The sequence below is a fragment of the Erinaceus europaeus genome, chromosome 19 (genome assembly GCF_950295315.1).
Source record: "Erinaceus europaeus chromosome 19, mEriEur2.1, whole genome shotgun sequence".
Classification (NCBI taxonomy): Eukaryota; Metazoa; Chordata; class Mammalia; order Eulipotyphla; family Erinaceidae; genus Erinaceus; species Erinaceus europaeus.
In genome coordinates, this window is record NC_080180.1 from 19993407 (window position 1) to 20007910 (window position 14504).

The following is a 14504-nucleotide window of genomic DNA, read 5'->3' on the forward strand; positions in this document are numbered from 1 at the left end:
GTGATTAATTCCTGGGCAGGGACCCAGAAAGACTACAGAGACCAGAACCCTCCTATCTAGGTCCCTCAATAAGTGCAGGAATTCATCCGGCAGCCACAGAGAAAGGGTGTTAAGAGACCCAAGGAACAGCTGGAGCAAGGATTGGGGCATGAAAATGTGTGATAGGCCCAGGGCTGGAGGCCTCTGCTCTCATTAGAGTATGAAGGGCTCAGCTGGGGACAGAGAGAGGAGATGATGATGGGAGTGGACATGGGTGGTGACACTCACAGGCCAGGTGTCAGGCTTGGCACAGGTCAGAAACACTGCCAGTCATGGTAACTACCCGTTGTGAGTTGTAGAAAGTTCATGTAAATGCAGAAGAGGAGCTAGATTTAAAGGTGGGAGGTTTGAAGGCCAAGGGATCAGCTCAGAGGTCCTTATGGTAGACCAAGATGGTGGTTTGGTTGAGAGTGAAATGTACTGAAGTCTCCCTTGGGGAAATATAGAGCTGTCTGTCCCCTTGTGACGACACAACCCCTGCAAATCAACATTTCTCAATAAAATGATACTAGAATGGCAGGTGGCGGGGGAGAAGGAGTTGTCAAGGTGATGGGAGAGAGCTCGCTTGCTAGAGGAGACACGTGACCGTGACTGTGACCATGACCATGGCCATGACCATGACCGTGGGTGAGGAACTCCCACTTCCCACCTGCAGGGGGTCCACTTCAGGAGCGGTGATACAGGTCTGCAGGTGTTTATGTTTCTCTCTCCCTCTCTATCTCCCCCTCCTCTCTCACTTTCTCTCTGTCATAACCAATAAAATGGAAAAAAAAATGGCTACCAGGAGCAGTGGACTTTTAGTGCTGACACAGAGCCCCAGTGATAACCCTGGAGGCAAAAAAGGAAAAAACAAGCAATACAAAACAAAAAGTATATATATATATATATATATATATATATGAAATGTCACAGCCCTCTTGCCCCTCTCCCCAGGAAGGAGCTTGAGGGTATGTTTTGACAAAATGAAAGGACAAACCATAAAAGAAGAAGGGAGGAAGTCAAGGGTTCCAGAGATCAGAGGCAAATGAATCCTCAGAAAGGGATTCTGCTGAGAGAGGAAGTCTTCACACTTGGGGAGGAAGGGCAGGAGGGGTGGCAGGAGCACTCTTGGATTCCCTGTGGGCTTGGAAGTACAAAGCTCTCTCTCTTTGTTGTCAGAGAGATGTTGGTTATATTATCCTGAAAACTTAGACAACTGAGCAAATCAAAATAAGGCACATCTCACCTTCAGGGCTGGGAGATGGCTCACGTCTTGATGCATGAGGTCCTGGATTCAATGCTAACACTGAACAGAAACCAAGAATGACTGAAACAAATGTCACAGCCAGCGCCCTGGTCACCCTTTTATATTCTCTCTCTCTCTCTCTCTCTCTCTCTCTCTCTCTCCTTTCCTCCCTCCCTCCCTCCCTCCCTCTCTTTCCAGGACTGAAGGATTAGCTTAGCCTGTTAGAGCACAGAACTGCCTAGCTGAGGTCTCTGGGAATGCAGGTTCATTCCCCAATGCCACCTTGAGCTGGAGCTGAGCAATACCCTGCTTCCCTGTATCTATCTGTCTATCTATCTATCTATCAAAATCCTTCAAACATCTACTGAAAGAGCTACAGCAATATATTAACAGCAACACAGTAATAGTAGGGGACTTTAACACCCCACTTTCTAAACTTGACAGATCATCCAAGCAGAAAATCAATAAAGAAATTAGGGAGCTAGATGAGAAGATAGATAAACTAGAACTATTGGACATTTTCAGAGTCATTCATCCCAAGAAACTGGAATGCACATTCTACTCAAGTCCACATGGGTCATTCTCAAGGATAGACCATATATTAGGCCACAAAGACAGCATCAGCAAATTCAAGAGTACTGAAATCATCCCCAGCATCTTCTCAGACCACAGTGGAATTAAACTAACACTTAACAATAAACATAAGATCAGTAATGGTCTCAAAATGTGGCAGCTCAACAGTACACTCCTTAACAACTACTGGGTCAAAGAGGAAATAAAAGAAGAAATCAAAATGTTTCGAGAGTTCAATGAAAATGAAGACACAAGCTATCAAAATATTTGGGACACAGCTAAAGCAGTTCTGAGAAGGAAGTTCATAGTCATACAAGCCCATATTAGGAAACAGGAAAAAGCACAAATAAACAATCTAATTGCACACCTTAAAGACCTAGAAGAAGAAAAATAATAAAGGAACCCTAAAGCAATCAGAAGGACAAAAATAACTAAAGTTAGGGCAGAGATAAATAACATTGAAAATAAGAAAACTATACAAAAGATCAATGAAGGGAATCGGGCTGTAGCTCAGCGGGTTAAGTGCAGGTGGCGCAAAGCACAAGGTCGGCATAAGGATCCCGGTTCGAGCCCCCCGCTCCCCACCTGCAGGGGAGTCGCTTCACAAGCAGTGAAACAGGTCTGCAGGTGTCTATCTTTCTCTGCCCCTCTCTGTCTTCCCCTCCTCTCTCCATTTCTCTCTGTCCTATCTAACTATGACAACATCAATAACAATAATAACTACAACAACAATGAAAAACAACAAGGACAACAAAAGAGAAAATAAATAAACAAAAATATTTTTAAAAAAAGATCAATGAAAGTAAATGTTGGTTCTTAGAAATAGTGAACAAAATTGACAAACCTTTAGCCAGACTCACAAAACAAAAAAGGGAGAAGACCCAAATAAATCAGATCATAAATGAAAGAGGAGATATCACAACAGACACCGCAGAAATTCAACATATCATGCGAGGCTTCTAAGAACAACTATATGCCACCAAGCTAGAGAACCTGGAAGAAATGGACGATTTCCTAGATACCTACCAACTTCCAAAATTAAATAAAGAGGAAGTAGATAATATATACAGGCCTATCACAGTTAACAAAATTGAAACAGTTATTAAAAACCTTCCCAAGAATAAAAGTCCTGAACCAGATGGTTTTACAAATGAATTCTACAAAACCTTCAAAGAAGAACTAATAGCTCTACTTTTAAAAGTCCTCCAGAAGATTGAAGACACAGGAATATGAAGCCAACATCACTCTGATACCAAAAGCAGACAGGGACACAACCAAAAAAGAAAACTACAGAACAGTATTTCTGATGAACATAGAAGCTAAAATATTGAACAAAATTCTAGCCAACTGGATATAGCAGTATATTAAAAAGGTTGTTCATCATGACCAAGTGGGGTTTATCCCAGGCATGCAAGGTTGGTTTAATATATGTAAATCAATCAACGTGATCCACCACATCAAGAAAAGCAAGACCAAAAACCACATGGTTATATCAATAAATGCAGGGAAAGCCTTTAACAAAATCCAACATCCCTTTATGATCAAAACGCTACAAAAAAATGGGATTAGATGGAAAATTCCTCAAGATAGTGGAGTCCATATATATATAGCAAACCTACAGCCAACATCATACTCAATGGTGAAAAACTGGAAGCATTTCCTCTCAGATCAGGTACTAGACAGGGCTGCCCACTGTCACCATTACTATTCAACATAGTGTTGGAAGTTCTTGCCATAGCAATCAGGCAGGAGCAAGGAATTAAAGGGATACAGATTGGAAGAGAAGAAGTCAAACTCCCTATTTGCAGATGACATGACAGCATACATAGAAAAACCTAAAGTATCCAGCAAGAAGCTTTTGGAAATCATCAAGCAACACGGTAAGGTGTCAGGCTACAAAATTAGCATACAAAAGTCAGTGGCATTCCTTTGTGCAAACTCTAAGAAGATGGAGTTATTAATAGTTTGTTACAAGATTGTAAGATTACAATGTATAGTTCCACATCACACCCACCACCCAACTTCTGTATCCTCACTCTCCCATCTGTACTGTCCAATAAAATGGAAAAAATGGCTGCCAGGAGCAGTGGATTCATAGTGCTGGCACCATGCCCCTGGGAGAAACTTGGAGGCAAATAAATAAATAAAAAGGGGGAAAAAGAAGACTATTAAATCCAGAAATCAATTATTTTTACTATAGCAACAAAAACAATAAAATATCTAGGAAAAAAACCTAGTCAAAGAAAGGAAAGACTTGTATACTGAAAATTATGAATCACCACTCAAGGAAATAGAAAAAGACACAAAGAAGTGAAAAGATATTCATGCTCATGGGTTAGAAGAATTAACATCATCAAAATGAATATATTACCCAGAGCCATATACAGGTTTAATGCCATCCCCATCAAGATCCCAACCACATTTTTAGGAGAATAGAATAAATGCTACAAATGTTTATCTGGAACCAGAAAAGACCTAGAATTGCCAAAACAATCTTGAGAAGAAAGAAAAGAACCGGAGGCATCACACTCCCAGATCTCAAACTGTATTATAGGGCCATTGTCATCAAAACTGCTTGGTACTGGAGCATGAATGGACACACTGACTAGTGGAATAGAATTGAGAGCCCAGAAGTGAGCCCCACACCTCAGGACATCTAATCTTTGACAAAGGGGCCCAGACTATTAAATGGGGAAAGAAGAGTCTCTTCAACAAATGGTGTTGGAAAAAAATGGGTTGAAACATGCAGAAGAATGAAACTGAGCCACTTTATTTCACCAAACACAAAAGTAAATTCCAAGTGGATCAAGGCCATGGATGTTAGACCAGAAACTATCAGATACTTAGAGGAAAATACTGGCAGAACTCTTTTAAACATAAATCTTAAAGATATCCAATGTAATAAATCCAATTACAAAGAAGACTAAGGCAAGTATAAACCTATGGAACTACATCAAATTAAAAAGCATCTGTACAGCAAAAGAAACCAATTCCCAAACAAAGAGACCCCCCCTCACAGAATGGGAGAAGATCTTTACATGCCATACATCAGAAAAAAGTTTAATAACCAAAATATATAAAGAACTTGCCAAACTCAACAACAAGAAAACAAATGATCCCATCCAAAAATGGGGAGAGGACATGGTAAGAATATTCACCACAGAAGAGATCCAAAAGGCCAAGAAACACATGAAAAAAAATGTTCCAAGTCTTTGATTGTCAGAGAAATGCAAATAAAGACAACAATGAGATACTACTTTACTCCTGTGAGAATATCATACATCAGAAAAGGAAACAGCAACAAATGCTAGAGAGATTGTGGGGTCAAAGGAACCCTCTTGCACTGCTGGTGGGAATGTCAATTGCTCCAACCTCTGTGTAGAACAGAATGGAGAACTCTCAGAAGGCTAGAAATGGACCTACCCTATAATCCCACAATTCCTCTCCTGAGGATATATCCTAAGGAACCCAACACACCCATCCAAAAAGATTTGTGTATACCTACGTTCATAGCAGCACAATTTGTAATAGCCAAAACCTGGAAGCAACCCAGGTGTCCAACAACAGATGAGTGGCTGAGCAACTTGTGGTATATATACACAATGGAATACTACTCAGCTGTGGTAAAAATGGTGATTCCACCGTTTTCAGCCCATCTTGGATGGAGCTTGAAGAAATAATGTTAAGTGAAATAAGTCAGAAACAAAAGAATGAATATGGGATGATCTCACTCTCAGGCAGAAGTTGAAAAACAATATCAGAAGAGAAAACACAAGTAGAACCTGAACTGGAGTTGGTGCATTGCACCAAAGTAAAAGACTCTGGGGTGGGTGGTAGGGGGTAGAGTTTAGGTCCTGGAAAAGGATGACAGAGGACCTAGTGGGGGTTGTATTGTTATATGGCAAACTTAGAAATGTTGTGCATGCACAAACTATTGTATTTACATTTATTAATGTAAAGCATTAATACCCCAATAAAGAAATTTTTAAAAATGCAAAAAATGGTCTGAAAACATTAATCAAGACTGGGAAAAAGCTCACAGTGTGCTCACCTTCTCATGAGCGAAGCCCTGGGTCCAATCTCCAAAGCCACATGGGAACACCATGGGTGATGGGGTGGTATTGTGGTGTCTCTCCTCTTTCCCTCTCTGTACCTAAAATAAAAATGGAAATATTGAGCCTGGGGAGGATCTCTCTTGGCAGTATCACATTGTCACTTTTTGGCACTGCATTAAAAAAAAGTTAAGGAATATTAATTAGCATATGGACTTGGCAGAGATGGGAAAAAATATTGACATAGTCAAAAATATGTAAATGCTTTGAGCGAGGCCAAACCCAAGAGTAAACTGAACTCATTGAGAGACAGGGTGGGAGGCTTTGATGTCATTGTACCCAGCCTGTGTGGATGTTGGTGGCCAGGGGATAGGTGACTCAGAGCTGGGGGTGGTGGGTGGAGCCTGTGAAGGGGAGCTAAGATTCTTATCTGCCATCTGCTCTCCTATCTCCATGGGAACCGCATGCACCCTGCCACCTGGGTGTCATTACCAAGGTCAGACTCTCCCTGCCCCAGAGGCACTCCCCTACACACACCTGTCAGCCCAGGGCAAGACCTGGAGGGATGTGTGGAGAGTTATTCCAGCACCAGATCCCAAACCAGCAGGGCTGGCTCTCCACCTCCCTGCACTTCCTGCCCTTCTGTGGGATGGGAACAGTGGCCCTACCGTCTGGAGACTGTGGTGAGTGGGTGGGTGGGCAGACGGTGAGTCAGTGAGAGTGTGCAGGCCCCTGGATGGAAGCAGCTGACCGAGAGTGGCGGGTGGCAGAGCCAGCTCAGCTACAAAGCCTGCACTGAGCTACAAGGCTGTGCTGGAGGAGGTAGGAAGATACTGAGTCAGGCCAAGTTCAAACCTGGACATCACATGGGAGGTATAATGCCAGAGGAAACTCCTCTCTCCTCTCTTCTCTCTCTCCCTCTCTCTCTCCCTCTCCCTCCCTCCTTCCCTCTCCCTCTTCTCTTCTTCTCTCTCCCTCCTTCCCTCTCCCTCTTCTCTTCTTCTTCTTTCTCCCTCCCTCTCCCTCTTCTCTCCTCTCTCCCTCCCTCCCTCCCTCCTACTGTCTCCCTCCCTCCCTCCTTCCCTTTCCCTCTTCTCTCCTTCTTCTCTCTCTCTCTCCCTCCCTCCCTCCCTCCCTCTCCCTCTTCTCTCTCTCTCTCTCTCTCTCTCTCTCTCTCCTATCTCTCTATGTCTCTGTCTCCCTGAATGAAAAAAGAGCTGCACTTGGGTGCCAGTTCAAGCAGTGATGTCACCTACAAATGAGCAGAAATATTATAAAGACAAAGCAAAACAAACAAAAGGCCCATGGTGGCAGACAAACTGAACAGTCTGAGAGTGTCACTGGACAGACCTCACTGAGAGCAGAGGACCCTGCCGACTTCCTCAGATCTGTGCTCTGCCAGCGACCAAAGAAGACACCCCAGGAGTTGGTGTGGGGCAGCGAAGACTTTGGAGTGAGTGAGCTGATCTGCTTGTCAACCTCTCTCGGATGGCGCCAGTTTACAGAGGCACTGCAGATCAGCACCCAGATGGCAAAGGTCAGAGCAGGACTCAGGCTCTGATCCCTTCTGCTTCAAACTCCTGGGGTTTTTCTTTTCTTTTGTTTGTTTGTTTTTAAACAAGCCAAGACCTTGAGCATGAGCTTAAGTTATTCTCATGTCACTTTTTTTGGGGGGAAGGGACACATGGACACAATTGCTCATCTCACCAAGATAAAAGGTGTGTCTGCAAAAACACTCTTACCCCAAGCTTAGGTCCTTTTCAGTCATCATGTATCAGGACCTGAAACAACACCCCACATACACCCACTGCCCTCTGCCCTTCCCCCCACTTCTTCCATCCTCTTTCCCCTGAGTCCTCTACTTTGGTGCAATACACCAGTCCAAATTTGACTTTCTGTTCTTGTTTCTGAAGTTCTGCCCATGAGTGAGATCACCCCATATTAATCCTTCTCTTTCTGACTTATCTCACTTAGTATGGTTACATCCCGTTTTCATTCAGACAGAGAGAGAGAGAGAGAGAGACGCCACTGCACCAGAGCTGCCCCCTGTGCTGTGGCAGCTCCCATATGGTATCAGGATTTGAGTCTGGGAAATGTGCAGAGCGAGGCAGGCACCCTACCTGGTATATACTGTTCTCCAAGCCACACTTTTCACTTTACAGGTGGGAGATGGGGCAAAGGGAGTGTTGAGATGGGGACTTTGGGGTCTGGCCCTTGAGTTGGCCCTTTTTTAACAGCACCCCACCTTTATGATATGCCTGACTCCAACTTGCTTTGTCCTATAATCTCTCCTTTTTTTTTAAGAGAGAGAGAAGACACCAGCTCTGACTTACAGTAGTGCTAGGGATTGAATCTGGGATCTCAAAGCCTCAGGCATGAGAATGCTTTGCAGAACCATTCTGCTGCCTCCCCAGCTTCTCTCCCACTTTCTGAGGGACCCCAGGAAGAAAGCAGGGCGTGGTCACTCTGATGGGGACTCACTGTGCACATGTGAGGATCCAGTCACAAGGGGGCGCCCATCCCCACCTGCTCTCCACTTCCCACACCCACCGGCTCTGAGAGGGAGCCTGGGCCAGTCCCAGAGGTCCAGCACAAGGCAGAGGGAACAATGGGGTGATTGATGCACATTACCATGAAAGACAGACTGTTCAGTTGAAGCACATTCCCGGCTCCTGCCCTACGCCCAGGCTGTATGGAATTTCAAGGAAAAGCTGAGTGGATTCTGGCTGTTGGGGACCCTGGGCCTCCTGGACCTGGAATGTGGGCGCTGGGCTTTGAGCAGGCAGGATGGGGAGCAGTGGGTGTGTCTGGGAAAGGTGGAGCAGGGGGAGGACCTGGCAGCATGAGTCCATTTTTGGCCTGTTGGATGCACTTGGCCTTGAAGAACCTCCCTGTACCCACCTCTTGCCCCCACCCAGGAGCCTGGGGGGGATCCCAGAGCTGCCTGCTACTCCTGGGTGGCCTCCTGTAAAGCCTCCCACCCCTTTGAACCTCTGTTTGCTCATCTGTGAATTGGGAGTCAACACCCTCCCATGGCTCCCCCCCAGGCTGCACCAAGATCAAATGGGAAAGATCCGGAAATAGTGATTCTGCTCAAAGGCTCCACCAGAAGCCCCAGGCCAGCTTCCTGGCCTCCAAGCTCCAAAGATGTAGGCCTAGCCTGCTCAGCCCCAGCGGGCTCCCTGGGGACCTGCAGGTGACCCCAACCGCCGCTGCCCCTCCCCCAGTACAGGCTCCCAGCCCAGGGACTGAACTTCCGACCAGCCCCCAGGCCAGGCGGGTGGAGCAGCATCTGAAGGCCAGGCCACACAAGGGTTCCTTGTCCCTCCTCGTCCGGCTGAGCAGGCTGGCACAGCTACCCTGTGCTGAGCAGGAGCGCTGCCACCATTGTCCCCCTGGCGTGTTTAGGGGGAGGGGCCAGTCAGGACCCACCAGGCCTCGCACACCCAGTCTACCTCCTGTAGGGCCGGACTGTGGGTCCACCCACAAAGACCCATGGGCTCTGCAGCCTGGGGGAGGAAGCTTCCTGCAACCAAAGGCCTCACCCCTACCCAGCTGCCTTGGCCTCTACTCTCCCCTCTCTCCTCAGCCTCCCGACCGTATTCCTTTGTTTGTTCTTTATCAACTGAAGTATCCTCTTCAATTTTCTATTTTTTTCTTCTGGCAGCTATTTTTTCCTTTTTATTTTTTTATTTCTTACTAGAGAGGACAGAGAGAAATTGAGAGGGGATGGGGAGACCGAGAGCGGGAGAGAAAGACACCTACAGGCCCTCTTCACGGCTCATGAAGCGTTCCCCCTGCAGCTGGGGAGTGGGGGCTTGAACCCAGGTCCATGAGCATATCCTTTCACATAGTACCATGTATGCATAACTGGGTGCAACACCACCTGGCCCCCTTCTTCAGTTTTCTAACTGACTTAACACACTGTGCACTTTTGTGTGCACAATTTGGTAATTTGACTTTTGCATGAGCTCACAGTAAGTGGAGCTGACAGATTCAAGAGAAAGCATCGTGGTTATGTAAAAGACACTCATGCCTTATGCTCTGAGGTCCCAGGTTCAATCCCCAGCATCACCATAAGCCAGAGCTAAGCAGTGGTCTGTGGGGAACAAAATGGAGTTGACATCCATTATCATACACTGCAGTGTTTTTAATTCTTTTTAGGAGAAAGAGACACCAGAGCACTGCTCATCTCTGGCATATGAGGGACTGAGGATTGAACCTGGGATCTCACACATGAAAGTCTTGTGCTGTATGCTTCCTCTCCAACCCTACATGGGTATTTCCTTCTCTTTTTTATTATATATATATATATATATATATATATATATATATATATATATATTATTTTTATAAAGAAAGAAATCAAGAGGGGAAGGAGAGATAGAGGGAAATAGACACCTGCAGCCCTGCTTCACCACTCATGAACTATCCTGCAGGTGGAAGGATTTAAATCTGCATTTGTTTCTTACGATGAGAACTTTCAAGACCTAGTCTCTTAGGGGCCAGTAGATAGCTCACCAGGGTAGAGTGCATGTGGGAGGATCTGGGTTCAAGCCCCGAGCCACCTCATCGGCATCATGCAAAGGGAAAGCTTTAAAAATCTTCTCTTGGGGCCTGGTGGTGGTGCACCTGGCTGAGCGCACATGTTACAAGGCGCAAGGGCTCAAATTTAAGCCCCTGGTCCCTACCTATAGAGGGAAAGCTTTGTGAGTGGTTGAAGCAGTGCTGCAGGTGTCTGTCTGTCTCTCTTACTCTCTATCTCCCTCTTCCCTCACTTCTGGCTGTCACTTTCCAATAAACAAATAAGATAATTAAAAAAAAAACTTTTAAGTCTGCTCTTACAGAGTAGATTAAACTTGGCAACAAGTATTCTAAGTTAATTAGCTATGCTAATAATTACTGCCATGTATTAATTCATACACCACACCTAGCAGAGGCAACCCACCTTGGACCAGGCCTCAGGCCACCGACCTGGATTCTCCTCCGGGCTCCAGCATCACATGACTATTGTGTGAGTTTGAGCAAATTGCTAGACATCTCTGGGTTCTCTGTGTCTATTTCCAGGAAGTGTGGTGGGGTCCTCAAGTGCTCCAGGGGGAAGGGATAAGCAGAAGAGACATTGGTCTCGGAAGCCCCTGGATCAGTGTTGCCAGAGATATCTTAGTAGAGTCAGCATGCCTACAGGTAAGCCAGCCCTCTCCTGGCTCCCACAAACTACAGCCACCCCAGGGGTGCCATGCCCCAAATTTACAAAGCCTTCCACTCCTGTGGACTATCATGGCCAGATGGATCCTGTCAGAAGTGGGAAAGACAGGGGATCCTGGGCAGCTGGAGGCTCTTCCAGAATCAAGTCTCTGGAAGATAAGCAAGGGCCCTGGCCTCAGATGCTCACAATCTACAGAGAAGATGCTCAGGAAACTGCTCCACAGACCACCCTGACTTCTGTGTAGGCCCCTTCCAGAGAGAGCCTGGTCTCTCTGGTTCTGAGCAGAAGGGCTTTTGAGACCCTGCTGTTGACTGAAGAGGGGGCTCATACACTCCCCTGCCCTCAACCCCCCGACAACCCTCTTCCTGCGTGGCTTTTCCAGTCACTCTAGGCATTAACCAGACCTGCCTGCCCTTCCACACTGGTGGCAGGATGAGGATTTTAAGTCCCTCAGTAAGCAGTCTTGGGGGAGCCCTGTGCCCACCCCCTACACATGTACAGCCCCGACCCCTCCCCAGCACAGGTCCTGGAAGGGTTAAGTTCACAGGACTTAACCCTGGGCCCCAGCTGTTTCCGTGGGTGGAGGGAGATTTGCAGCCTTCCCCATTTCAGGGCTGCACTAGGAGAAGATGTTTCTGGAAAAGAAGAGCCCTCACTCTGTGGCCAGAAGTCCTGTCAGGCTGCCAGGACCGCCCACACAGGCGCCAGAGATGGGGGGCAGGGCCAGGAACTCGTTGCCCAACCCTGGAGAGAGACATGAGGCTGACTGAGGGCCGAGCTGGTCCCTGGGAGGTTGCTCTGGGAGTCAGAGTCCAGTCTTCAATTTCCAAGTGAACAGACAGCAAAATGCTGCTCCATGCCTCAGTTTCTCCCTTTCCTGGCACACTCTCTGGGACAGGCTTAATACTGACTCTTTGATATATATATTTGATAGGACAGAGAGAAATTGAGTGTGGAGTAGGAGAGAGAGAGCGAGAGAGAGAGAGAACGAACTGTAGCTGTGCTTCACTGCTCATCAAGCATTCCCCCTACAGGTAGACAGCAGGGGCGTTTGAACCCTGGTGCTTGAGCATGGTAACTTGTGAACTTAACTGGGTGCGCCATCATGCAGCCCTTTGAGATGTCCACCACATTCTAGTCCCTGGAGCCTATGGATTATCCCTTACATGGTAAAAAAAATAATAATAATAATAAATAAAAACTTTTGAGATGTGACCATATCAAGGATCTTGAGATGGGGAGAGTATCCAGTGGGCTGTAAATATTGTCACAAACACCATTCTAAGAGGGGTGCACATGGAGGTTACAGATGGAAATGAGAAGACAGTTTGATCACAGAGGCAGAGACTGGAGTGATTGGGGCCACAAGCCAAGGAATACCTAGAATCATCAGAAGCTGGAGGAGCAAGGAAGCCACTCTTACCTGGAGACTCTGGAAGAATGCAGCACATACACCCCTGGGTTTCAGTCCAGTGCTGGGGCAAAAAACTGATTCCTGTTGTTTGAAGCCACCAAGCTGATGGTCCTTTGTCACAGAGGCCAACAGAAGTGACTGGCTGCACTCTCCTTGCCTAGAAGACTTTGGAGTGCCGAGCCCAGTCCCAGCTCCCCCTGAGGGAAGTCTCTTTGTAGGTGGCACTGGTTTTCTTTGCAGAGAAATCCGTCTTCCCTGCAACAGGAGACCACAGCTCACCAGCCAAGGGCATTAGTTCCACCTCAACACACCCCGGATGACCTGACAGAGGTCACGCCCAGGGCTGAGCAGTCAGATAGAGGAGATGCCCATCAGCCCACCCAGTCCCTCCTCCTGGTTCCCAGCTTTCTGGTGCCTCGTGACCCCCTACAACCACTGGGCAAAACACAGAGCATGTCCTCTGGGCTGACCCTTCCTCTCCCACAGCCCTAGCACTCTGCTGTCAACTTGGAGTGACATGACCCAATTTGTGGAAAGGTATGCTGCCTGGTCTGGGGGGGGGGGGGCGGGAAGCCACGGTGAGAAAAAGCTGAGGTCTGAACCCTCTGCAGACAGGGAGCCTCACTTGTGTGCCAGACAGGGCAGATTATAGAGAGCTCCCTGCCAGAGCGGTGACAGTCACACTGACAGCAGCACAGAATGAAGTCTGCAGTCTGAGAGGGGTTGGGGGGGTGGGGGACAAGGTCGTCCTTATTGCCAGAAGGTTCTCCTGGGGTCCTGGTACTTGAGTCTACATAGCTGTATGTGAATTTGCAGTGTGTGTGTGTGTGTGTGTGTGTGTGTGTGATTTTTCAGCAGGTTCAACTCAATAAATCACCAGGCACCTCCACTTCATCGCCTCTTCAGTTCTTTCATGAGTGAACAAAGCCAGACCCAGCAGAAGGGACTTGCCTGGGTCACAGAGCTGGGCAGGAACCCAGCTTAGTGAGGCCCTCAGAGCCTGGAGCCAGGCCTGGCCGCCAGCCTCCCCACTGACAGTTACTCAGGCTTGCCCAGTGCCTCCGTCTGGCGTGCATCCATCCACCTGCCCCTTCTCCTGGACTCTGTTTTCATCTCTGTTTTAGTCTCTGCTTTATTTTTGTCATTATTCATTGTCATTATCAGGGCTTCACCATTCTGAGCTGACTTCTTTCAGACAGAAAGGAGAGAGACAGAGGGAGAGAGGAGAAAGAACCACAGCACCCAAGCTTTCCCCATGAAATAGGAGATGGACTGGAACGCCGGCTGTGGACATAGATAAGCAGACACCTTCCAGCTGAGTTACCTCACCTTGCTCTGCACATCTGAAGTGTCAGGAGCACAGGTGAGTCCAGTTCCTGTCCTCCCGCCACCCACACAGAAGGCTTTTGTGCCAGAAGCTGGTGAGTCCTAACACACCACACACACTCAGACACATGCACAGTCACACACACATAGTCACACACAATCACTCATACACAAAGATGATACATTAACTGTCACACACTCACTCAAACCCACACACTCACAAACAAATTCACACACAAACTCTCACATACAGTACACTCACAATTACACTCAGACTCATGCATCCACTCTCATGCACACTCACTCTTACACATTCACTCAAACTTTCACATAAAGTACACTCACACAATCACACTCAGACTCATTCATTCACACTCACAGCTTCACCCCCATCCTCCCCACAGCCCTCACTGAGCCCCAGGTCCCTAGCAGCCTCCTGGTCCAGCCCGTGGGGCAGAGCTCACAGAGGCCTCTGGCTAAGGATCGCACTCGGAGCTCAGTTACACAGCTGCTCTGTCTGCCCTAGTTAGTGTGGGACCTGTAGGGCTCCCCGGGACTGGATATGTCAGGTGCCAAATTCTTTTTTTTTTTTCCTCCAGGGTTATCACTGAGGCTACTGCTTCTGGTGATCTTTTATTTTCAATTTTTTGGATAAAACAGAAAAAT

General features: G+C 47.1%; 1 long non-coding RNA gene across 1 annotated transcript; it reads right to left on the reverse strand.

Moving 5' to 3' along the window:
- Positions 1-1270: 1270 nt before the first annotated feature.
- Positions 1271-12824, reverse strand: LOC132534604 (uncharacterized). The gene is made up of 3 exons (XR_009546313.1): positions 12522-12824; positions 5889-5984; positions 1271-1324 (listed from the first exon to the last, which is right to left on the reverse strand). It is a non-coding gene; the product is annotated as an uncharacterized LOC132534604 (long non-coding RNA).
- Between the last annotated feature and the right edge of the window lie 1680 nt (positions 12825-14504).